Source organism: Festucalex cinctus, chromosome 7, assembly GCF_051991245.1.
Source record: "Festucalex cinctus isolate MCC-2025b chromosome 7, RoL_Fcin_1.0, whole genome shotgun sequence".
Taxonomy (NCBI): domain Eukaryota; kingdom Metazoa; phylum Chordata; class Actinopteri; order Syngnathiformes; family Syngnathidae; genus Festucalex; species Festucalex cinctus.
The window spans coordinates 14,039,525-14,065,522 of record NC_135417.1 but is presented as its reverse complement, the minus strand read 5'-3'; the positions used below and the strand labels follow the sequence as shown (position 1 = coordinate 14,065,522).

At 40.8% G+C, this 25,998-nt stretch overlaps 1 protein-coding gene across 2 annotated transcripts in view; it reads right to left on the bottom strand.

The window, feature by feature from the left end:
• sema6cb (semaphorin 6Cb) overlaps nucleotides 1–6,940 on the bottom strand; it is a 95,732-nt gene extending 88,792 nt beyond the window's left edge. For both annotated transcript variants that reach the window (XM_077528341.1, XM_077528342.1), the window contains exon 1: nucleotides 6,690–6,940. The gene's annotated coding sequence lies outside the window, so the exon portion shown is untranslated. The remainder of the gene's footprint in view (nucleotides 1–6,689) is intronic.
• Between the last annotated feature and the right edge of the window lie 19,058 nt (nucleotides 6,941–25,998).

Sequence of the window (25,998 nt, the reverse complement as noted above, 5' to 3'; positions counted from 1 at the left end):
GAATTGTGAAAACAAAGCATAACATCTACTTTAATGTGCAACAAGAAGATGAACGACTGTCAAGGTCAAAGGTGAAAAGCTTGTTAAGGTGTCTCTCTATGAAAAATTACATTAAATACGTGACGAAGGAGGCGCTGGCGGGGCTCGGAGGTGTGTGTGTGTGGGGGGGGGTTGGGGCGCAGAGAAGAGAAAAGTCATTTTGGACTTTTAATTTCTTGCTTGGTTTCACATCTGCGGGCCATAAAAAGCTTCATTTTGTGAGACGGCACGGTGACTCCTCCCCTTCACGCTGTTATGCTAATTGCTTTCGCAGAGATGTGACGACTGCTTTTGTCTTCATCAACGGCTTCTCTCAAAAGCTCAAACTTTCTTTTCCGACTGGCTTTTCACACAAATTCATGACGGAGACTCGCTCCGAGACCCCCCTGACACGCTCAAAGCGCGCCGTCCGTCAAACAATCAACCAAATCAAACTATTCAATCCAAAGACGTCTTCTTCTGGTCACAGTGACCTTTGGAGGACATCAATTTCTGCGGCCACCATTTTGTGACATTTGATGTCAACTAAGCTGTAACAAGACGACATCATACAAGGTCCTTTTATGATTTGACATTTAATCAAGCACTAAATATCAACGTGATGGAAAATGTTGACACGTTATCTCATTTAAACACATGTAACCTGTGTATTTAGTTATTTAACATAGTGTAAGAAGGTATTACAATGTTTAAATAAGGAAGAATGCTGCATGCAACTTTTGCAAAACAACTGTTGTTTGTACTCAGTTTGTACTCGGTCTGCCTCAAATGACTAAAAGTATAAAACATTATCGATGTTTGAATTTGAAAATCGATCTCAAAGGTATCATTGACAGCTCAACCAGTATCGATTTCTACTTGAAATGAGGGTTAAATGCTCTTCTCATCTTCCATATTTACTGGCATAAGTCGCGTTAACAAAGCTCGCGCAGGACGGACATTTCATTAGGTACAACAACTTATCACAACAGGTGGTGGTCATACAATCCGTAATTTGATCAAAGCTTTGAGGGAAAATATGCACAATGCTTCTCCATCTCATGAAATGAGACAAACAGAGTAGCTCACGAGAGCACATCAAAGAAACTGAAAAACGGGAAAAGTGTCCTCAAAGCTGAAGAATATTTCCGCGAATGTCCGGCATCATGCAAGCCACGCGAAAAACCGCAACATCAGAAATCAAACCATCAAAACCTTTATCTTGATTTTTCTTGAGCTGTTTTTTCCCCACGTTTCGCATATGATCAAAGCCGTGTGAGCTTGAAAACTTGATGTGGCGCAACAAAGCAAATCAATAAGCAAAAGCGAGTATGCCGCTGGCTATTTCCTCACACGCTGGCTTTCGTTTTTCCACGCCGCGTCTCCGTTAATCGCCCGAGAGGAGCGCGAGTGAGCGAACGGATATGTTGACGTGCTCTTGTCCAGGTTTTAAATAAACGCGGCCGAGGTGCATTGTGGGTAGACTTAGTCATCAAACAATCATGGGTAGCACGAGGTATCAAGGTAGCACACGAGGTCCACTGCACTCAATGCAGTTCTGACAGATGTCGTCATGGCGAGTCTGCGGTGGCTTGGGTGGTTTCCGTGGTTACCCCTTTGCTAATCCTGACCACGGCTCTTCACATCGCACTAACAAAGATGTCAAATAGGTTTGGGCGATATGGCCTTAAATTAGGCATGTTCGACACCACACGAGTAATCAGTAGTACCGATACCAAATACGAAAACCACTAGGACATAAAATTAACCCCCAAAAAAACACTAACAGATAATTTTAAAGAAAGATATGTATCAGAATATAGAATTTTTCCTTAAAATTAATTGCAATTTTCTATTCTTCTAAATTTCTAGTTCCTAATCATTAAATGGCCAGAAGAGGGTGGCCAATACTGGTAACGGCCATTGTTGCGAGACCTTTAAATAAGGCTGGTATCAGCACCGACAAAGATTCCTGGCATCACCCATTTCTACTTAAAATAAAATCAGATCCACCCCAACCCCTTTTTGTTTCCTGTTACCAAACATGTTTTGAAACATGTCTTGCCTGTAACGTGCCTCAACTTCCATGGAATAATGGAAACAAATTATTTTTGTGCTCTTTTTGTCAAAACATGAATGTAAACAAAATCCTTAACATATCAACATAAAACATCTAGGGAAAATAGCTCTTTAGTTTTAAATTTACAGACGTGTCCACACAGAAAAAGGAGCCTTTTTTTTTTCTTTAAAGTTTCCCATTAAAGGGATACTTGACTCATTGAACAATTTTCACCAGAAAAAAAAAGTTAATATTTTGTCCAGAATTAATTTGATATATTTTTCTATGTACAATTAATACCTTAAAAAAATTAACTTGCTGTGAACCAATCATCATGGCTCACCTGTTTTCTGGGTTTGGTCAGCAAACTGAGCCATGATTTGTCGTTACCTACTTCCTCAGCACACGTGATGTCATCTTCAGTCAACAGCAAGTGGAAAAATGTGTTTTTGTAATGAAGTTACCACATTAACTACTGTATAGACAATATTATTTTCTTACTGTTGAAAATGGTTCAATGACTCAATTATCCCTTTAACATGAAATTGTTGCCAAAAATGTGTGCAACAAAAATTTAAACATACATCAATGGGTGTAGGATGCAAAAAAGAAGACAATTGTCTTGACTGACGACAAATTAAAATTTCGGCTTGGGGTTACCAATAACTCCAAATTGGCAAAACAGCAGGGGATTGTTATCGACTGGAAGTCCTGCTGCTGTGGATTTAAAAACATGTCCAATATACTGTCCTCCATCTTCAATAATTGCTAGTGGTGTCAGCACACGGTTACGTGAGAACTGGGAATGCTGCGTCATCCTCTCAGGGAAGATGCGTATGGGTTGTAAACAAGGAAACACAAGGACATCATTTTCAGATTTATACACTCTGCAACCTGTTTTCAAAATTAATCATATTCAGGCTCACAAACTGCTGGTTTCATATGGACACAAAGTAAAAATAATAACAATAATAATAATTTTAAAAAAAAACAAAAAAACAAAAAAAATCCTTTACAGATGCATTTAAACTCATTTCTAGGTGGCCATGGCCTCATTCTATAGAAAGTGTGGCCAAACGGGCTACTAATGAGCCATTTGACCATCACAGGTGAACGACTGGTTGCTAAGCAAACTGCTCAGACACCAGACACACCTAGCAACTCTATTGAGACTGACCCACCAGAGATATAAGCAGGAGACTACATCAAAAATGTAAGATTTGAGGAAGCCTTTTGGATTAACGGTCAACACGATGAGTCCAGTATCCTCGATTCAACCACTGTGGATTATAAAATGAGTCGCCGAGCTTTACGTGCACACGTAAGAGTAATGCTGTAGCCCCTACAGATCTTACGCTCTTTACTCATATAGAACTGAAAAGGTGATCAGGAACTGAAGTTGAAAAATAGCCACGAGAAGGGTTGGAAAAGTCGCTAATTTGTCAACATTGACTATTCCACTCTGCTCACCGCCAAGTTGATAGTGTAAGAAGCGACAAACTCAAATTCATCAATAAAATCGATTAGTTGTCTGGCCCCAACGTCATGTGCCAGGCCAGCATGCCAACAAGGGGTTAAAGCTTCTCCGCCACTGAAAGTGAGCCCCTCTAGACCGGACTCTCCGACGCCTGACACTCAGCCAGCCTTGTGGTCTAGAGCCGACCGCCATCTCCTATTCGGGCCTCGGACTGAACCCCGAGTGGGCCCTAACAGCGGTCGGATGAGGGGAAGCTGCTACTGCTGCCATGTTTGTGGAAGCGCGACGGCAGTTAAAATCCAAGATGGATGCTGGCGACCACCTCGCCGGTGATAGGAACAACAGGCTCTAATTTCGCAGTTGTTTGAACTTTTAGAATTGACTGTAACATCTTTGCTAACTTCTGCTAGCCTGTCTATAGCATTTCACATTGTTAGCATTAAGCTAGCTGACATTGAGACATGAAAAGATAATTAAATCATCACAGGCACTTGTGATAGACATCCTAAGTGCTATGATTGGCCGCCTGGTTGCTGTGGGCGACGGCGGGCTGCTAGCGGAATAACTTCTATCCGCCACCTTCTTTCCTTGCGTCTTTAAAAGCCACTCCACAACTTCCCGTTTTACCGAGCTTGAAATGCTTCCATGTTTGAGCCGCGCACACCCACCTGCATGGCACTTCATCCGACTCCATGTTCCCCAAGGGCCTCCCCGGCCAGCCCCCCTCTGCCTCGTCGTCCTCCCTGCTTAGCAGCCTAATTTCAACCACCATTACCCCGAGGGCTGTTAAAGAGGTGCCATCTGCAGCAGAGGACCCCCCCACCAAAACGAAAAACCCAACATCAGGGATGGAAATGGGAACTAAAATGACACACAGGCATTAATGCTCCATTAAGTGCACCAACTGGGATGGCGACCAATCATAAGCAGGGGAAGTCACATGACGTCAACATGGAGGAGTGCCATATTGAACTTCCAGTATGAGTGTGATAACACCAAATTTCACACACCTGCACCCGGGTCATACCGGAATCCTTGCAAGGATTCTCACATGACACCAGAGAGGTAAAATGGCAAATTTTCATTTAGGGGTGTACTTTTGTTGCTTGCTGTTTAGACAGAAATGGCTCTTGAGTTGTTTTGAGGATACAGGAAATTGTAACGGTTTTCGTGTTGTCCGAAAAGATATTTTAACTCATTGAAACCCAAAAACGTATAAATATGTTTTAATACTTTGTCCTTTTGTCCTTCACTTCCAAAAACACATTTCTACGTTTTTTGTTTTTTTTAATGTTTTTTTTTTTTTTGTGTTATGCTGGAGCATACAGAAGGCTTTGAAACAGCTTCTAACATGAATAGGTCACTTAAAGCAATGATAGTTATTACAAAACACGGCCAGCAGGTGGCAGTAGAGTATAAGAGATCAGCCAGGGCCATGTTGCAACAAGCTCTTTTTGCCAGTGTTTTCAACAGATTTGTGAATAATGATTAAACATAGCTATATTCTAATGCTAATTGCTGCAAGACAGAAATAGATACAAATATACTTGGGGTTTTTTCCTGATGAGAGAAGAGACTATTCTTTCTCTTGGTAGGTTCCATGTTTTATAGCAATAGAACAGAATATTCTGGGGGGCTTGCAAAATCAGTCAAAATCCAGTAAAACAGCTGGGAGGGAAGGTGGTTGCTTCAGTGAAAATGGATAGGAGTGAATGAGTTAAAATATTTACAAATACTGAGAGTCATGTGAGCAAAATCTTAGAAGCCAAAAACGACTTCATGGACTGCTGAATGAATGCTGACTGCACACAGAAGTTGCTTCCAGTCAAGCGAACAAACTGGACGCTGAGAGCGAAATCTGAGCTCACCATCATCATCATTATCATCATCAACAACATCATCTGCCGTCGCTAAGCCAAAACACTAGATGCTCCCCCCTAAAATAAACAACAATACCAGATGGAAATGGAAACTAAAATTACACACAGGGATTAAGAATCCAGCGGCTCACAGTAAAGTATACATATTCCTTGGCCTGAGCACAAGTTTTTCAGCAGATATTGGAGGAAGGTTAAAAAAATTAACATTTGAAAATGTGAATTTGCTTGAATATGTGGGGGTTCACTGAGTTACATTTCTCCAACAATCCAATTTCAAATTTGTCCTTATAAAACGAGATTGCAAGCCCTCGAGGATGTCAGTCTTTGTCCGTCCTCTGATTGGTTGGTCAGAGCAAAAGTCGTTACAGATTTATTTTAATGAAATGTTATGTTATTGTCACATTATTAGATCAATAATGTGAACTGCTCCAGATGACGTACGAAGCATAGTTGCGTGCTGTGTTTTGCGTGTTATATTCTGAAACTGTGACGTGATAGTGGTGTTCTTAAAAGATGGATTAAATCAGGTGATTAAACCCCCACTGAAGGCCCAGGTGCCGAATCCACGGCCCGCCACTGGGTCCCCACAATCCAAAAAGACCAACTTGATGGATTGGTGAATGGATGAAAGCCAAATGGAAGTCGTCTCCACTCAAGCAAACAAACTGGACCCTCGGAGCGGAACCCGAGCTCGCCATCATCGCCGTGTTGTCACTGCAGCAGCAGCAGACGGCGAAGCCAGGTCAAACGAATTCTCCCAAGGATGAGGTGACAACTTGAACGCCAGCCACAGAGGCAACAGTCACTTGTCGAGCACGCGCACTGACAGGGTGACCTGCTCCAAGCATCTCCATCCCTTGCACAACTGGAAGCTCGCGTTGCTCTTTTTTTGTGCAGCAGCAGAACAATGCTTGTGAGAACAATGAGCTCATCGAGCCGCTTGGACCTCGCAGGTCCAAGGGAGCTCTATACGCGAAAACATTCAGAAAGGGGAGGAAAAAACACGCGATTGCTCATTAAGATGTGCAACCACAGTGCTGAGTGGACACATTTTGGAGTCAGATGCTTTTCATTAGCGTCACACTCGGTGCGCAAAGTTGCGTTGCGCGGATGTGGACGCCACCAGGCTTAGAAGAACGGAGACAACACCCCCTACCCACTCCCCGTAAAAAAAAGATAAAAACACAGACGAAACAATGTAGCTAGAGCTGGAAATAAAGCGAACACGAGAGGGGGAAAAAAGTGTCCGTCTTACCTTTCTCTTCCTTGACTGTCGCGTAGCTCACGGGAGGCTGGTGACAAACACACGGACAAAATAGCCAACTGTTCGCTAGCTCCTCACTCGTTAGCAGTTCGAAACCGTGACGTTACGTTCAACCGATATGCGCTTGTTGTTATTCTTTCGGTGAGGTTGTCCTCCACGCGTGCTTCCGTATCCCATAAAGTGTCCTCGCGCTCTGACCAGACTCCAGCGAACTCGACTTGAGACAAGACCACAAGCATTGGCAGTAGCTGAGAACACGCCCCCTGACTGGAGTGGCAGGTGATAGGGCCAATCACAGGCAAGCAAAAGGAATAAAGCTCACCTTTCTGATTGGTCTAGTGAGTTTCGCTCCCTCCCTCTTATTAGCGCCGCTCACTTCTCGTCCAGATGTTAAATGTCTGACTGTGTCGGCCTTTTTCGACTGACGCCAGCCAATCAGAGCGCAACGAATGCCTGATTTAAATTCAGACATATCACCTGAACTAACTAACTGGGTCATGTGATAGAGTTTGTTTTTGTCTACCGGTTTAAAATGTCGGTTATGCCTCCTTAAATTAAATGGCATTACATTACTTTATATTAAACAACATGAAACGTCATGACATTATTCATTAATTCTCCAAACAGCCTATTGCATTAAATTAATGATATATAGTAAGTTTTCATGTGGAGTTTATATATTGCCTCATTTTACTACTAGTACATAGTTGTGAACAAAGAACATGGTCCAGCTAGCTACGTAATCTATCTTCACCACTGTCAACAGACCATTGTTTAGCTATTACTACATTGGTAGTATGACATATTCTGATAGAGGGTTACTGTAACACAAATTGCATTGGTTTTCAGTTTTATATTCTTGGAATGTACAATCAATTACAAAAATGGTGATAAACGTACCTGTCAAGCAGAAATGTTGCTAAATTCCAGGAAAGCTCGTGAAGCCCAAGCCAACAAGCTAACAGATGTAATTGTTTATTTAAAAACAAAGCAAAACATCCAATTATTAGTCTTTTTTTGTTGATTACCTTGCTGTATAAGACATGCCGTTACATTAAATTACTTTAAATTAAATTACATAACATCATATCACATTATGTTATATTGCCATTAAATTGTTAAATGGTGTGATATGTTCCTTTAAATTGCATGATGACATTATACTACATTATATTAAATTGCCTTAAATCACAATGAATTTGTTTGATTTTTTTAAAATTCAGTCAACATTCAATAACACGATTTCACAATACAAACACCTTAACAAAGAACATATACTACTCAGTCGTGATAAAATAGGCAAGGGCAGAAGCAAAATTCTCATTTGCCAGCTTTTTAATAAACATATCTAATTAAGCTACCAGATTCCAGGAAAAAAAAAAAAACAGAAAAAAATGTTCATACAGTATGTACATCTTCAAAAACAGCTTTGCAAGCAAGTTTTTTGGAAACAAAAATTTATCTCAGGTTTGTTTTTTTTGTGTGTTTTTTTTACATTTATTTTTGCATTGTTTCAAAATTTAACTCAAGCAACCTTTAGATTTCTTGTACAGCTTTTTGTACAGTAATCCGGACCTGTTAAAGCCTATTGAGACTTCCAAATTGAAAAGAACCTTTGTCTGGAGTAAAGAAGTGAGTTTGATTTTGCTTTGAACATTATTTGCCTTATTTTAGAAAAGCATAAGTCTTTGAATATCATAACCTTGGAGTTAAGAAAAAGTGGGTTAGCGTGAGCATAATAATCACTATTATTGATAATATCTTTGCTCATTTTTGTAGTGCCCCAAATTTGTTTTGTGAATAAATCTCCACAACTCTACAAAATAGCAAAAAATGGACAAAGACTATATGTAAGGCATTTTAATTTAATAGATGTCTAGACTAGTACAGTAATGCTATTAAATTTGACCTTTGATGTAATCGATCTATCACAACTCAAAGGAATTTCATTTTAAAAACGTAATTACAGATTTATACTGTCTGTAACCTATTGTTTTCTTCTGATTTCTAAATACCATAATTTTTGTTTTCTTGATATTAACAGACATACATCAACTCATCAAAATATCCATCCATCCATCCATCCATCCGATAGATGGATAGTTGAAAATATGAATAAGACATGTAAGTAAGTATATTAATATGCATTATCCGTGTAAAGCTTAATTAGGAATTCATCCATCGACTCATTCATCCATGTAATTATTCAAAAGATAAAATGTAAATTATATTTTAGATTATATATATTTAATGTTAATCCCACTCTGCTGCACCATAAAAACATTGTTCCTCAAAAACAAAGCCCGTGATTCTTTTTTTTTTTTTTTTTTTTTTTTTTTTATTTTGTCCCTGAATTGCATTTGCAGTGAGTGTGATTATGTATGCAAGATGTTAAAACAATAACTACTGAGTACAAAGACGTCCACCAAGGCCAAACAAACAACGCACATCAGTTCCTCTGTTCATTTTGGTACATACACACTTCAAGTGCAATGTCTTTAACATTCATTTTTTATTCATAGAGATATGTTGAAAATTAAATATATCACAAAAAAATAAAAAATAAATAAAAATCAACATTTGTGGATTTGCAGCAATTTGGATTGAGGCTCATGACCCAAGCCTGTACAAGTAAATTTTGGTATACAACTTATTTGGTTATTAGCTTAGGCTGTAACATGGCACTCGTGAGGCAAAACTGTGTACTAGTTGACAACTGTGTGCTACAAGTACCACTGGTGAAATAAATACATAAAAAAATGTACTAGTTAACTTGTATACAATTTTGTACGGCGGTGTATTAGGGTCACATCTAAATATTTTTTGTATTTTTTTTTTCTTTATTCTGAGAAAAAAAATAAAACTCACAAATTTCCGAGTAATAAACTCGCAAATTTGCAACATTATAAAGTGGCAAAATTGCGATGTTTCCCCCCCGTAAATTTCCTCGGACTATTACCCCCTCCAAAATACGCAGTCGTAATTTCGCCTGCCTAAAAGCCCATTCTAAAAAAGAGAACACTGGATGTCTCCCTGCTAGCAAATTATAGACCAATCGCAAACCTTCCCTTCGTAACTAAAATAGTTGAAAAAGTGGTTTTTAATCAACTCAGCAATTTTTTGAGCTTAAACGGACTTTTGGATAAATTCCAGTCAGGTTTCCGACCTCATCACAGTACAGAAACAGCTCTGATTAAAGTACTGAATGATATAAGATTGAGCACTGATGCAGGGAAGGTATCAGTGCTCGTCTTGTTGGACCTCAGTGCAGCATTTGACACGATTGATCATAATATACTGTTAGACAGGCTGGAAACTTGGGTGGGGTTAAATGGAACAGTCCTTAAATGGTTCAGGTCCTATTTGGAGGAAAGGAGTTACTTTGTGACCATTGGAAATTTTGAATCTGATCGAAAGGCCATGACATGTGGGGTCCCTCAAGGGTCAGTCCTTGGACCCCTGTTGTTCAGTCTGTATATGTTACCATTGGGTCAAATGCTTCAGAACACCGATGTTGACTATCATAGTTATGCAGATGACACACAACTGTATTTATCAATGTCCCCAAATGACAGCAGTTCTATTAACGCATTGTGTCATTCTCTAGAGCAAGTTAACAACTGGATGAACCAAAATTTCCTTCAGCTGAACGAAAACAAAACGGAGCTCATTGTTTTCGGCAATAAAGAAAAGAGGATTGCTGTTAAAAAACAGCTTGAGTCACTGTCTTTAGAAACTAAAGACCAAGTTCGAAATCTTGGGGTACTAATAGACTCAGATCTGACCTTCAGCAATCATATTAAATTCATCACTAAAACAGCCTTTTACCAGCTGAAAAACATATCCAGACTGAAGGACTGCATGCTTCAAGCAGACCAAGAGAAGCTTATCCATGCTTTTATCTCCAGCAGACTAGATTACTGTAACGGTCTTCTGACTGGACTCTCTCAAAAGAACATGAGACAATTGCAGCTCATTCAGAACGCTGCAGCTCGAGTTCTGACCAAAACAAAAAGATCAGAACATATTACTCCAGTACTTAAGGATTTACACTGGCTCCCTGTCAGCTGTAGAATCGATTTTAAAGTTCTGCTACTCGTCTATAAATCACTAAATGGTTTGGGTCCTGAATATATCCAAGAAATGCTGATTGAGTACAAACCCAGCAGGGCTCTGAGATCGACAGACTTGGGCCAACTAGTGGAACCCAGAGTTCGAAGCAAACATGGTGAAGCTGCATTTAGCTATTATGCTGTACACAGATGGAATAGGCTACCAACAGAAGTGAAGTCAGCCCCGAGTGTAAATGCTTTCAAATCCAGGTTAAAAACTTTGCTTTTTTCTTATACCTTTGATTAGGGACTTTTAAACAGCTTTAATTAAGTGTTTTTTTAATTATTATTTTTATTTTTATTTTTATTTTTATCATTATCATTTTAAACTTCCTTATGTTAAATTTTTTAAAGTTTGTTGAATAATGTTTTAAGATTGTTAGTTTGTAACCTATTTTCATTTATTTTTCTTCCTCTGAATGTTAACTACTGTTTCTTGATGCTTATGTGTTGTCTTTCCTCGTGTAAAGCACATTGAGTTGCCTTGTGTATGAAATGTGCTATACAAATAAACTTGCCTTGCCTTGCCTTGCCTTAAAACCTGTACTTTTCCAAGTAGTACGTGAAAGTTCTCCTACCAGTGTGCAAGACACATTAGTTCTACTATCGCACTGCATTGAAAGCACAAACTTGTACATGAACATTAACTGGATCTCAAAGAATTCAAATAAATGCTCAAATGGCTCAGCGCAGTCGGTGTCGTGGTTGGAAACATGCACAAGTTGTCCATAATTCATGCATGTAAAGCACATTTTCCCCATGGGTTGATTTGTTGCAGTTTCCCTTTTGTGTTCATGCCATTGGTCGCACATTACAGATAACGTGGCCAACGTGTGCGCCAGTCGTTACGTAAGGACTACACGAAGCTGCAAAAAGCGGCACTTGAAGCTACTTTCTGTGGGAACAATCATGTGAACGAGCCTGAGAGGGAAGCTTATCTCCGTCCGTCGCCAGATGACACAAGGGGGGGAAAACGTCAGCGTTCTTGAAGTAAACCACAACATGGCGCAACATGAGTTGATCCCAAACAAACTGATAAAAAAGAATTTCTAGTGAACATATTTAATCAACACTTCATTAAGTTTGATCTCAGATGCTCGACTCCATTAGAATGAAACCACTTTTATTCCTTCAATGTATTCATAGCTGCACTTTGCCAGACTTCTCTCGAGAACAGCGTGCACTGTGGGGATGTTATTATGGGATGCTGCTACAAACAATATTGGTGTTACAAGAGGAGAAGGCGCGCGCACTTAGAAATATTGCTACGCTGGGAGTCATTTGTGCTTGTAGCTCTTTCCACATCAAAAAAACGTACACCACATCATTGTGTACAAAAAAAACAAACAACCTTTCAGGGTGCTACTCCTATGACTAGACCCCGAACTAACAGGAGTGATCGTATTTAGTCCCAATGGCATTCGTAATTTCTTATCCGAGTTTACAGATATACAGTGACTCATCAATCTTCTTCTGCATAAACAAAAACTCACAATTTACTAAACTTAATGTCACATGTCTGTGTAGTAGGCTATATGGTTCACATTTGGTAGCAATCATTTAAAAAAAAAAAAAAAAAAAATCTCTCAAATATGACCAAAATACCAAAAATGCCCACCAAATTTCATTTTGCTAAATAAAAATGGCTTCAAGAAAGAATTTTGCAAAATTACGGTTGATGTTAACCTTGCTCTCGCAAGATGAATTCTGGCGGTATTTGTGAGTTCACAAACTCCGGAGAATACATCTTGTACCGCTCCCTCTGATAACCGTCGTTCGCGAACCGCTGGTAGTTTGGACCAATCACAGAGCGACATTGTGCTTGGGGGCGGGATATGCAACTGTGACGAAACCAGGAAGCCAGCGGCGACGCCGGAGCTACCAAACAAACCCAACATGGACGAATGGACGGTGCAATTAATTCTGTTCTGGCAGAATTACTTACCGTTTCCTTGTTGAAAGTTGAACAGAAAGAGGAGCTTCATGCATTTCTTGCTTTTACCCCCTTCGACAAGAACGAAGGCAAAATTTTTACCCATGGCCGTGATTGGTTAAAACAAAAGTGTAGAATGTCGCATCGTCCAATCAGATCGAATTATTATACAGAATGTCCCGCCTTTTCCTGACGAAATTACTGTGGAGAGGTACCAGATGGATATTACATTGCTATTGCCAGGTTAGGTTGATGCATCAGTGATCAATCTTCTGTCCTGGTCCCGCCCACAAACCATAACAAAAACTCCAAAGTTTTACAGTTTTAAGTCACCCATCTGTCTGGTACACATTGTTTAAAGTTGGTAACAATCGGATAAAATCTCTCTACAATGACTTTAGTTTTGAAAGACCCCCTGAAAATGGCCAAGATAAGCCTAAAATGGTCACTTTGAACCATCTTATTGTGTATTTTCAGGCATGGCTTTATAAGACTTTGTTTTTTTATTTTTTATTTAGGTCTACTCATGATTGACATGTCTACCAAATTTCATGTTGCTAGTTGCTACTTTTCCAAAATTGTGGCTGAATTGTCTTAGTGAATTGTTTAGGGCTTTTACAGCAAGTCATCAATCTTCTGGCATGTTCCACCCGCATTCTATGACAAAATTTTGACAATTTAATGTCACCCATCTGTCTAGTACACGTGTAGATTTTCACCTATTGTGGGTAGGTCTGGAACATATCCTCACTTATATGTATTTAATGCAGAAAAAAAATATTTCCAGTTTGTGAACATTCTGTGTGTCTGTGTGATCTTTGAAGACCTGACTAAGGATGAGGGTCTTGATCAAGAATGATGATGATGACAGATGTCGGGATAAATTCTGTCTGTGACCTCATTTGGACACTGACTAATATCTGGATGCAACGGCATGAGTCCATTAGAATGACAAACATTCCATTAGTTTAATTTCTTAGCTCCATTAGAGAGCAGACACGCATTAAGTACTTCACTTTCTAATATCTGTCACTGTGACGCATGAGACCCCCCCGAGGGCCACACCCCACCAGCCTTCATGAGTTATGGTGATCTGCAGATGTCAGCATCACTCGTGGGGAGATCATCAGCGAGACGGACGCCCCGCAACAATCTGACCTGACGGAATCTCCGTGATGGAACATCAACGGTGACAAGGAGGAGGTGAAGGAAAGTTAATGGAGAGGAGGAACTGATTCAATATTGGGATGCTCGCTTCCTCTCTTAAGAAGAAGGTCAACTCCGGGACGGCGGGCGGACGGATCGATGTCGGAGGACGGATGGGTCACGCCACAGAGCGAAAGGTCAGACCGGTCGGGTGTGTGTACTCGTATAAGATGCATTTAAGAGACGTCAACAAACCATCAAAAGCAGAATGAAGCATCGAGGCAGGAAGGTGGGCGTGTGTTGGAAAAGTACATCACGTCACATGAAGAGGTTTCATTGTAACCGGAGGAGAGTCATGTGTGCAAGTCACAAGTGGTCTCAAGTTTTAATCTTCAAGTTTAAAGGCAAATTACTGTGACGAAAAGAAAAATTACAATACTAACGAGCAAAAACGGGCAGCTTATTGAGCAGTTGTGACCGTCTTCTTTGTGTACAGTGCCCTCGTTTATCATGGGTGTTCCAAAAAATACCCGCGATAATGGAAATCCGCCTTAATTTTTTTTAATTTAAATTCCCGTTAATTATATGCATTTCTCATTTATTTTACGTTTTTGTTTTCACATGATTTTTACTTTATTATAAATTGTTTTTCATTCATCATATACATATACATATATATATATATATATATATATATATATATATATATATATATATACATATACATATATATTCTTTTTTCATTTACATTCATGTTTTCCATTAAAAGTTTTTTTTTTTTTTTTTTTTACTTATTACAGTATACAGTACAGTATATATATATTTTTTATTTATTATACAAGTTTTTCCATTTTGGTTTATTATGAATGCTTTTTTATTAATAATTTATGTTTTTTTTCATTTACAGTTATTTTTTTTCCATTAAAAGTATGTTTTAAAAAAATAAATAAAAATAAAATGGTTATACAGCACAGTGTTCTAGCTATTCTATCTCTGGAATTCAATGTTGTGGAGTGACAGGAGAGACACCGTTGGAAAGGTCTCGTCGAGACGAATCCGTGGATGCCCGTATGTCCTCGGTTGAACGTAGGGTTTGAGAGATACAGCCGCTGTAAAACATCCGCGAAACAGCAAGGTTGCGAAAGATGAACCCACGATAAAAGAGGGACATTTTTAACATTTTTAATTGTTTTTAATCGCATGACTTCAATAGCCCCGCGACCCTTGTGAGGAAAAGTGTTTAAGAAAATGGATGGATGGATGGATGGACTTCAATAGTTAACTCACGTGTCAAAACAAGTGTGATATTAATTTGTGTTTAGGTCATGTTTCTGCCACGAGATGGCATAATTGCATTGGAGACAGCTCAGTGCATTTTTCTTTTCATATAAAGAGCTATCTAATCTTTAACATGAAGTTTGACATGAAATTCTGCACATTTTTAAAATTGTAAAATACAACTTGAACCCAGTCCCCACAAATCTATGCATTATTATTAAATTTATTACTGCTAAATTTGTCTTATTGTATATCATTTGTCTGCTATGCCGCGACTGGAATTCCCCCAGTACAGAATTTCCAAGTTAGGGGCAGTCATTAATCATGCGCTAAAAAATTAGTGGCGTTAAAGGACCTTTATATTAATGCACTAATTTTGACACGCCTATTATTATTATTATATGTCCCCTGCAGGCCAAAGTGTGCACACAATAAGGAGCAGCACAATGAAGCCGTTTAATTCTTCACATTTTATTTAATTATGTGATTACTGTGTGTTTTTATGGTGTTGTTTTTCTTATTTAAAAAAAAAAAAAAAAGTTACATTTTTCTCGCTGCTGTTTAATTGGGGGCTGGAAGGGATTTCAATTGAGAAAGGTAATTTGAGCTCCAAAGTAGTTCAAGTCAGTCAGGCAAGTCTTGACCCAAGCAAGTCCCAAGTCCTAAAATGTGAATCAAGTCCCCCACTTCCGTTTCCCGCGTCTTCCTCCACATCTCGTCCCTGACCGGATGGCGGAGGAGAAGAAGGTGAAAGTGGACCGAGAAGATGTCCACGTAAAGTGTGCTAATCTGCATCCGGAGTGTTCTCCAAAAGCTCTCCGGGAAGAGGAGGCCGGCGTCCAAATGACAAGTGGGGCGATTACCGCAGCAGATTGTTGGAGCGGCTCGGCACAAGCAACACTTGTTTGGACGCAAGAGCGGCGCATTATATCCTCATGCATACACATACAGTACACACACAAAGACACAGCTATGGTAATAAGGTAACGGAGTGCTCAGCTGGGACCAGAGGCTCCAATGAGTCACAGTTTGACTTTAGTGAGTGTCTGTGCCCAGCAGACCAGGCCTGAAGAATTTTAAGTCCTGCACAGCTCGGTTGACTATTTAAATAAAAGGCTGCACAACGCTGCCGGACACGTCCACATAAACACGCATATTTTTATATGCTTTTTGGTCTTTTGTCCGCATACAGACGCGGACGTCAGTAAAGCTTCAAAAAAGGCCAAAGCAGTCTCTTCTTTTCATCATAAGCCCTTTTCACATTGCCTATTAAAGCAGTGAATGTTCCATCTTTTTACCGGGATGCTGTTCTGTCGGAATTGTGGTTTGAAGTCAACTCATAAAATCTACAGCTTTGGCAGATCATCATTCATCGTCATTGGTATGTTTAACAAGCAGAGGTGGCAAAAGTACTCACAATCTGTGACACTGGAGATACATGTAGGGGGGAAACAAGACACTGGTCAAAGTTGAAGCACTGATTCTCTTCAAGGTACTGCTTTACTTCAGTGAAAGCAAAAAAAAATAAAAAATAAAAAAAATTCTGCCTCGGAAATTTACTTATGGCCCTTTAAAGTAGGGGTGTACCGATCGATCGGCCAGCCGATTTATCGGCCCCGATTTCCTTAATTTTGGAAGATCGGTGATCGGCCGATCCCTTAAAAATAAACCGATCTTTTCCACCAATCTCATCTCACTCCTCAGAGGTCTGGAAAAAAAGCCTCTTCTGCTGAGAAGACTAAAAGGATTTGTATTTTTATTTGAGAGAACTACTTCATGTGCCATTAAAACAACCCATCTGTATTATTTCGCCAATATTGTTCATTGTTTTCCAATAAAACAAGACTGGCACACTGAAAATATAAGCTGCTTGACATGAAAAAAATCGGTATCGGCAAAAATCGGGATCGGCAGGTCAGACTTTTTAAAAGATCGGGGATCGGTGATCGGCTGGAAAATTGTGATCGGTGCACCCCTACTTTAAAGTCATTTCAGAGATTTGTTTCTAATACATTATCTTTTAACATGTTAAAAGGTTATTGCCTAATACATGTGCAAAGACTGAGAAGAACTGTGTGTGTGTGTGGGGGGGGCATGGCTAAAATGGTGGCTACTGATGCACTTTGGACCCAGGAAGAGTCCGCCATCCCCTAATATGTACATAGCGTGAGCTGTTTTAAAAATTTTTGAATGTACTTGAGCATAAATATAAAAATGAATTTTTACAGTCCATTATACTCTCCCTCTTTATCCATCCATCCATCCATCCATCCATCCATCCAATGACTTAAACAATGAGTTAGCTTAGCATTAGCTCAACTTTCTATGCCGTCAAAACATGTTCCCCTAGCTTTGCTAACCTTCTGTACTGAACAAACAAAAACAATGCCAACTTTGTTACGTGACAAAAATACTTTATCAGATTAAATTTAAACATTTTTTTTTTTATAAATATCAAATTTAACAACAGAAACTGTAGGTTTATATGCTGCCAGTGCCAGAAGAAGACAACACATTCACCATAAATCGCACAGAACTCTTAGATATAGTTTCTATATTCTCTGGGGTCCCCAGGCAACAAAGACCAATCACAGAGCCCCCCCAAAAAACAAACAAACAAACAAACAAAAAATACATGATGATGGATAGACAAAGCCTGATTAAAATAAAGAAGCCGGCTAGAAGGGAGACCCGCAAATCCTGACCTGCCATTGCAGTGTCTACAGGGGCTTCCAGGTGTGTCGTTGATATGGGCCTATATCAGCCATCTCTCGACACCCCTACTCACCAAAAAGATATATATCAACCGTGGTTGATGTTACCTGTCTTTTTGTTTTTATATATTGTATTTTGACAAAGTAAGGAGCAGGAAGTGCAAATGCAGAGAGTAACATTAACAAGTTATCAGAAAAAAAATCCATATTTTTACCATTTACCATTTTTTTTTTCCAGGATGGCTTCGCAATGGGGGGATAATGTCAACCCAGCAATTCTCAGAAGAGCTGAACAACTTTTTGAATGTCTTTCTGAGCACTTACCCTCTGTGATTAAAAAAAAAAAAAAAAAAAAAAAACATCATCAGCTGATGAAAGCAATGACGAAAGCAAAAGTAAAACAAAGGCGCCCCTTTACAGCGACGAAGGCGAGCTGCTCATGTGCTCGTCATCCATCGTTGTCCTGGCCGCTCACGTCATACTCAGATGACTTCCAGTGTTGCCGTTAAATCTGTTGAGTCATCACATTGGTCCCAAATAGACCTGGCTGGCTTGCAAGTGAACACATTTTATGAATGTAAAATGTGTGCAAGAGTTAGACTTCTACTTGCCAAAAAGTGACCCCACACATGTGGATAAAGTAACCAAATATTAGCAACTGCTTGCCAAAACGGAAATCCACACTCAAAGAGAAGACATGTAAGTTATTGCCAAATAGTGAGTGCATGATTGAAGGGAAGTCAAGTGAGAATTAGGTACAATTTGCTAAATAGTGAGCCAAGACTCAAAGACCATGTAAGTTTGTATATAGCGACCCACAGTTAAAGAGAAGTAAACATTATTTACTGATTGCTAAATAGTGAGCCCACCCTCAAAGAGGGGGGGGGGGGGGGAGCGGTTGCCAAATAGTGAGCCCACACTCAAAGAGAAGTGAATTTCTGCCAGATCGTGAGCTCACATTCAAAGACAAGAAAAGCTAGCGTTAGCGATGGCTTGCCAAATAGTACACCCACACACAAAGGCAACTTGCCTGCTTGCTAAATAGTGAGACAACTAAGAGAAGACAACTACTTGCCGAAAAGTGAGTCCACGCTGAAAAGACGAGACACGCTTGCAAAATTGAGTCCTAACTCAAAGATGAGACAAGTGAGTTGCCAAATAGTGAGCAGACAGTCAAAGACTTACTGCCGAATAGTGAGCTCACACTCAAAGATAAAACACCTGCTTGACAAATGAACCTACACTCCCGATAAGAGAAGTAAGAGCGACCTGCCACTTGCCAGATACTTCATAATGAACTCAAAGACACATAAGAGTTATTGCCAAATACTGAGCACCCACTCAAAGATAGCCTTGTCTGTCAAGGCGTAGAGTCCTCACCTTGTGTCTGGCACGCTTGCATGTAGTTGATGTGTTGTGTATGTGCGCATTTAGTGTAGCACATGTGCGTGTGTAGAACATGTGTGTAAAGGTGAGGCGAGTGTCGGCGCTGCGCCCACGCCGGCGCTTCGGGCCGCGTCTACAACAAAGGCTACAGCGGGAGATTTTTGGATGGTGTACATCTGCCAAAGCAACCTGACTAAATGGCCCCTTAGCCCCTCGCCCGCGTGTGTTTTTTTTTTTTTTTAGCACCAGCTCACATTCGGTTGACCTTGAACGTCATTCCAGTGCCAACCTCTTTTTGCACTCCTTCCTGGAATAAACGTTTTTTTTATGCTTAAAGGAGTGGGAAGACATCTAAGAGTCACTTTTTTTTTTTTTTTTTAAACACGAGATATGACCCCGATTATTGATAGTTGAAATCCCGAATGCAACATTTGATGATAGTGTCATCCGTTTTTTATCTTTTGAGTGTTGGGTCACTATTTGGCAAGCAATAGCTAACGCTTGTTTGTTCTATATGTTTGAGTGCCAGCTCATTATTTAGCAAGCAGTAAGTAAGGCTCGTTCGTCTAATTGTTACATAAAGGCTCACTATCTAGAAGGCCTGGCAGGTCTTGCGCTTGTCTGAGTGTGAAATCGGTAGCTAAAGCCTGGTACACATATAAGGATTTTTCAAATCTTAAAATATTTTTTATCTTTGTCAGATGCCACACATAAATATAAAAAATCATGCATTTAACAGCTCTGGTCGTATTGTGAGTAAGGTGCCCAGATCATCTCATCACAGCTCCCTCACAAACATTAAGATTATCATCTCAACACTTTTCCAGTCCTCCGTGAGAGACCTCTCACGTGATTATACGTGATCTAATCAAAACCGGAAGGGGAAAAAACAAAACAAAAACTGAAACAACTTGGAAACGACGAGCCGCACCATGGAAGACAACAAAGACGACAAACTGGAAGTAATGATGGTGGTTTGCGGACTACTTCTCCCACGAGCTGGTCCTCCATGGTAAAGGTCCACCGGACTTTGTGCTTCTGGTCGGACATGCTTTCTGATATGCTTGTTGTTTTTGTATCCGCGCACTTCCGTCTTTTTCAGTTAGGGCGCCTCTTGATTGGCTACATTCCGTTTGAGGTCACAGTTGGTGGCGACGTTAAGATTTTTGTCGTAAATATTGAACAGGTTCATTATTTAAGATTGTCGGCCCCGACTGGTTTTGGGCCCAATTATTGGGACAAAGCCACTCTTAACACATCTCACATATAAAGATAATCTTACAAGACAAAAGATTGTCGAGCGTTTGAGGTCGGGAAGGGGCAATATCGGGACAAAAACAGCCCGATTCTCTTTATGGGTGAACCAGGCTTAACTTGCATATCTTTCACTGTTGGCTCACTATTTGGCCAGATATAGCTAAGTTGTGCATGTCTTATGTTTGAGAGAGGGCTCACTATATGGTGAGCAGAAGGTAACGCTCGCTTGTCTTATTTTTGAATGTGACCTCACTATTTGGCAAGCAGCAGCTAATGTCTGCTTATCTTATGTTTGAGAGCGGGCTCATTATTCAGCAAGCAGTTGTCATGATATGTGTAGTATGGATGTGGATGGACCCAATGGCGGAAAAACATGACGGGAAGAGGACTGAGAATAACTGACGACAAAGATAGTGACGGACATGACGGGGACAGACGTGGCAAGACAGACGTGGCAGAACGTGGACAGACTTGGCATGACGTGGACAGATGGCAGGACGTGAAGAGACATGGCAGGAAGTGGAGACACTTGAGTAGATGTGGACGAGAGAATACTTGGGAGAAGACTTGGCGTGGACGAGAGAACACTTGGATCGGGGATGAGATAGTTGGTTCGGCGGTGAGACACTTGGCTCGGGGGTGAGACACTTGACCAGACGTAGGGAAACATGACCAGACGTTGGGAAACATGACCAGACGTAGGGAAACTTGACCAGACGTAGAGAAACTTGACCAGACGTAGGGAAACTTGACCAGATGTAGAGAAACTTGACCAGACGTAGAAACTAGCAACACAGCTTAGCACACCTCGACTTGACAAGACAATGCTCCCACAACGCGGGAACAAACACCACTCACTGAATACAACACTAACGAGACCCTAACAAAACACACCTGGGAAACACAGCAGGCAGAGGGCACTAATCAGCAACACATACGGGGAGGGGCGACACACACGGGTGGGCGAGGTTAACTATGACGAGACTAGGGGAGACAAAACCGGACAAAAGACAACAGAAACACCCAAAACTAAATCAAAACCCAACCCCCCCAAAACTGAAACATGACAGCAGTAGCTAACGTTTGCGTGTCTTATATAGTTGAGAGGGGGCTCACTATTCAGCAAGAAGTAGGTAACAGTCGTTTTTGAGCGTCCTCTTTTGGGAGGACAGACCATTTTCTTACGTCATGTTCGGGCGTCCGGGGTTTTTATAAATTCGTGAAAATGTCCCTTTGGCATTGCGTGACTAATAGGAGGTGAAGTACATTGTGTAACTGCGACCACAAATTCAAGGCATGGGCAAGTGGAATATGGTTACGCTAGTGTAGGCTCACTATTTGGCAAACAGTGCGAGTGCGAGCTGACTATGGCAAGCAGTTAGGAGCACTCTACTTCAATACCTCTGATGTGGCAATTTAGCAAGATCTCTGCGTGAAAGAGACTCAAGTCAGTCAATCACAAGGTGACACTGGAAGCGCAGGTGGTGAAAGGAAGCTGTCATGAGGTGAGAGTGGGTGTGTGTGCGTGCATGCGTGCGCGTGTGCGTGTACATGTATATGCGAGTGGGAGGAAATGTGGCGCTGATTAGCAGCCTGAGAAGCCTTTAATGACCCATAACTCATCAGAGCATTTTAATCTGCCCCATTTGTGGCCCAGTGTAACAAGCCGCCCTTCATGCTACGTGCACTTTTATGACACCCCCAAATCTCACACTTGCACACACAGAACAGACACACACACACACACACATACACTGAAAAGACTAATTAAGCTGACACACAAGAAGACGTGGGTTCAACTTCCTCCTCCCTCCTGCAGTGAAGTGACATCAGCGCACGCATGTGATCAATACCAACTCGCAACTCATCTGCAAACACGACCGTTTGTCTGTCTGCTCCACGACAACCCAACCAACAAACAAACAAACAAACAAAACAAAACAAGTGAACAATCATGTGAGCTTCAGGCCGATGATGTTCTTGCAGCGTGTGAACCCAACGGAGCGAACTGGAAATGGGGAGCCGTCCACCATTTGTCATGTCAGCACTTGATGCTGGAATGTGATTCAAAGTATAAAAAGCAAGGTCATTAACCAACTTCAACATTAGGATATGTTGTTAAGCATGCACGCACACTACACAAAGACACTTGATGAATAACCAAAGTCAAGAAACAGCAACCTGCTGAGATTGTTGACAAGAGTTGGTTGCTTTTGCTTGCCAAATAGTGAGCCCTATGGAAAGCTGTTTGAGTTTTTTCAACAAGCTTAAGGTCCATGTACTCGTAAACTCACTAGTAGAATGACTATCTTACTATTAACTTCTACTACGCAACTGTGAGGTATTTGGTGTGGTTGTGGACCCAAATGCAGAGAAGCAGGGCGAGGAGGCAGAGGTGACGTAAAAAGGGGATTTAATTAAACCAAACAAAAAGCGAACTCAAAAAGGTAAGCATTGCAAGACGGGGGAACAACAAGGCAGAAAACCGGCAGCATGACGGGGGTGGGGGGGGTCAACAATGAATCAACACAGACAGAGGGGAGACAAGAGACTAAATACACACACACACACTAATTGACACGAGATGCAGCACAAGTGGCAGAGGGTTCTGATGGGCAGGACAATGCTTGACGAGACAATGGGAGACACACAAGGAAATCAGAACATAACAGAGCATAACAGAAACTTAAAGGAACATGATGGCAAACTCAAACAAAACCTACTCAAAACTAGAACCCTGACAAAAGCAAAACAAAAAACAAACCAAAACCCAACCCAACTGCTCGACATTTTTGTACATTAGTAGCACAACTTGGGCATACTGAAAAAGACAATTCCATTAATTAGAAAAAATATTATGTTACTGGTAATCCTTCAGGTACTATTACCATTAGGGTCTAAAGTTGGATTAAGGTTTCAAGTTAAGGTTTCTAATGAGAGTTACATATTCTAAGGCAGGTTTTATACCAGGGTTAGGATTTTAAATTAGTGTTTCAATCCAAGGTTGGGGTTTCAAAGTAAGCTTTGCAGATGGGGTTTCAAATTAGAACTCAAAAACAGGGTTAGAATTTTCAAGTAGGGTTTTCTGTTTGGGTTAATGTTTAAAAATTGGGTTTCAAGCTGAGGGTAGGGTCTCGAATTTGGGTTTCAAATCACAGTTTGGTTTTGGAATTTGCTTTTAAACAGGAATTAATGTTTAAAAAAAAAGAATTCTGGTTTCCTTTCCAGACAGGGTGAGAGTTTCAAATTATGGCGTCAAGTCATGGTCAGGGTTTCAAAGTAGAGTTTCCAGATTGGGTTAAGGTGTCAAATTAGGACTTTATGCAAGTGTTTTGAGTTTTAAAATAGGGTTTCCAATTTGGGTTTCAAGCTAGGGTTAGGGTATCAAATTAGAGGTTCAAGCCAATTTAGAATCAATTTTTAAAACAAGTTTTTAAAACAAGGGTTGGGGTTTCAAGACAGGGTTGAAGGTGTCAAAATAGAGTTTTAAGGCAGGCTTCGAGCTTAAAAAAAAAAGGTCCCTTGTGATTGGTCAGTCTGCATTTTGGGATTGTAGCTTTGTAGCGAGGAAAATAACATTTAACATTGAAATCGCTTAACACGAGTTTTTAAACACACAATAAACATTTCATATAAGGAACAGTAGTGACATTAACAGTGCAAACAGTACCGCAACATTTTAATGTGTTGCTCGCAGACAGAAAGTGAAGGTCACCTTGGCCATTACAAGGCTTGTATAGACACACACAAATACAGATACACAGACTCAAATGCACACACACACACACACACACACCCACACACACACACACACACACACGCACACACACACACTGGTTTTGCTCAGGGGTTTTTCTGCAAACATGTTCTCTTTGTAGGTTGGAGTGTTTTTTTCAACATATCCTTCATCACCATCCCCACAACGCATGCACTCCCCCCCTCCTCTCCCTTCCCTCCTCCAAACACTCTGAGCACCCCATTAGTGAAGGAAGGGGGAGGCGAAAGTAGGTAAGAGATCGGCCTCCACCTCAGCAGTGAGGGGCTTGGTGTAATGAACTTGGGTGCGTGCGTGTATGTACCGTGTACATGTGTGTGTGTGTCCGTGGGCGGGCCGCACTGGCTTGCTGCTGCGTACTTTCGGGGCGTGCGAATGTCGAAACGCGCGAGGCAGTGTGGGAGTCAAAGTTGTTCTCATCACTAAACTAAACGAGCCCCCCGCTGCCGAGCCCCCAACGCCAGCTCACCCACTCTCCCCACCGCTTCATCCGCCCTTCATACTTTTAATTGAGCGGGGAAGGGAGAGACCTCGCGGGCGCTATCGGATCACAACACCATGTCTTGGAAAAAAAAAAAAAAGTGCTGCACCAACGTGAGACCAATGAGGACAAACATCTGACTGACTTCTTGTGTGTCAAGCTCACATCATGACTTCAACTTGCCTCAAAGTATGCAGCAAACAATATGGACCACCATAACAAAAATACACTGTTGGGGTACATTATAAATATGAGGCCACGCCTCCTAGCTGATGTATACTGTAACAGAACTTAATTTCCTTTTCAGTTTAACAAGTAGATCTTGTCTCCAAGGTCGAGACACTTATTCATTTGCCTGATAGTTTGCTGTTTAAAGTTGGATAGAACACACATAGAACACAGTTTTGTGAAAAATGTACTCTACCAACCAAGCAGTTAATTCCGGTATTTTGTGTCAAGCTTAGGTTAGCTTAGCAATTAGCATTGCTTCTCTGTCTTTCCTCGTCCTCCCTTCATGCTTAATTGCCACCACAGCAAATATTCTTGACTTATAGCGACTACGCAACGGGCTTAATCGCACTTGTAGTAGCCAGCAGAGAGACACTTCTAGCTAGCTAGCTGTGAGTTATATAGTAGCATCAAGCTTGCCTCAGCCTGCGAGCCGGTAAGTGGCGTGTCGTCTCTACTGACTTCCAGCCAAGCAAAGCTTTTTTGGACTGTCTCGTCTCGGCGGGTGATTCTGTTTTGCTATTCGATGTGTTTTGTTGGCTGAGGCGCAAGTTTTTCCTCGCTAACTGTATTGTACAAACACTTATTTTGAGTCTTGCACTAATATCCAATGTGTGTTTGTGTTATTGATCAATATTTGTTCTAGTTGACAAAGAACATTTTCCGAAGACAAAGGCGGATTTGTTCAAACACGACATGACATTTAAAACTTCAAACATCTTCATCCTACTCTGACCTTTTTTCTCATATAAATCTTTATATTCTTCTTCCTTCTCCCTTCATGCTTCGCCTTTCTATTCCTCATCCTCTGACTCCTCCTCCTAACCCGTCTCTCAAACTTCCCACTTCATCTTCCTTCTTGTTTTTCAATTCTTCATCTTCTTCTTCCTACTTAACCTTTGTCTTCCCCCTCCCTTTGCTCCTTATCCTTCCACTCTTCCTCTTCCTCTTCTTTATACTCCACTTCCTGTCCTCACTTACGGGGGTAAG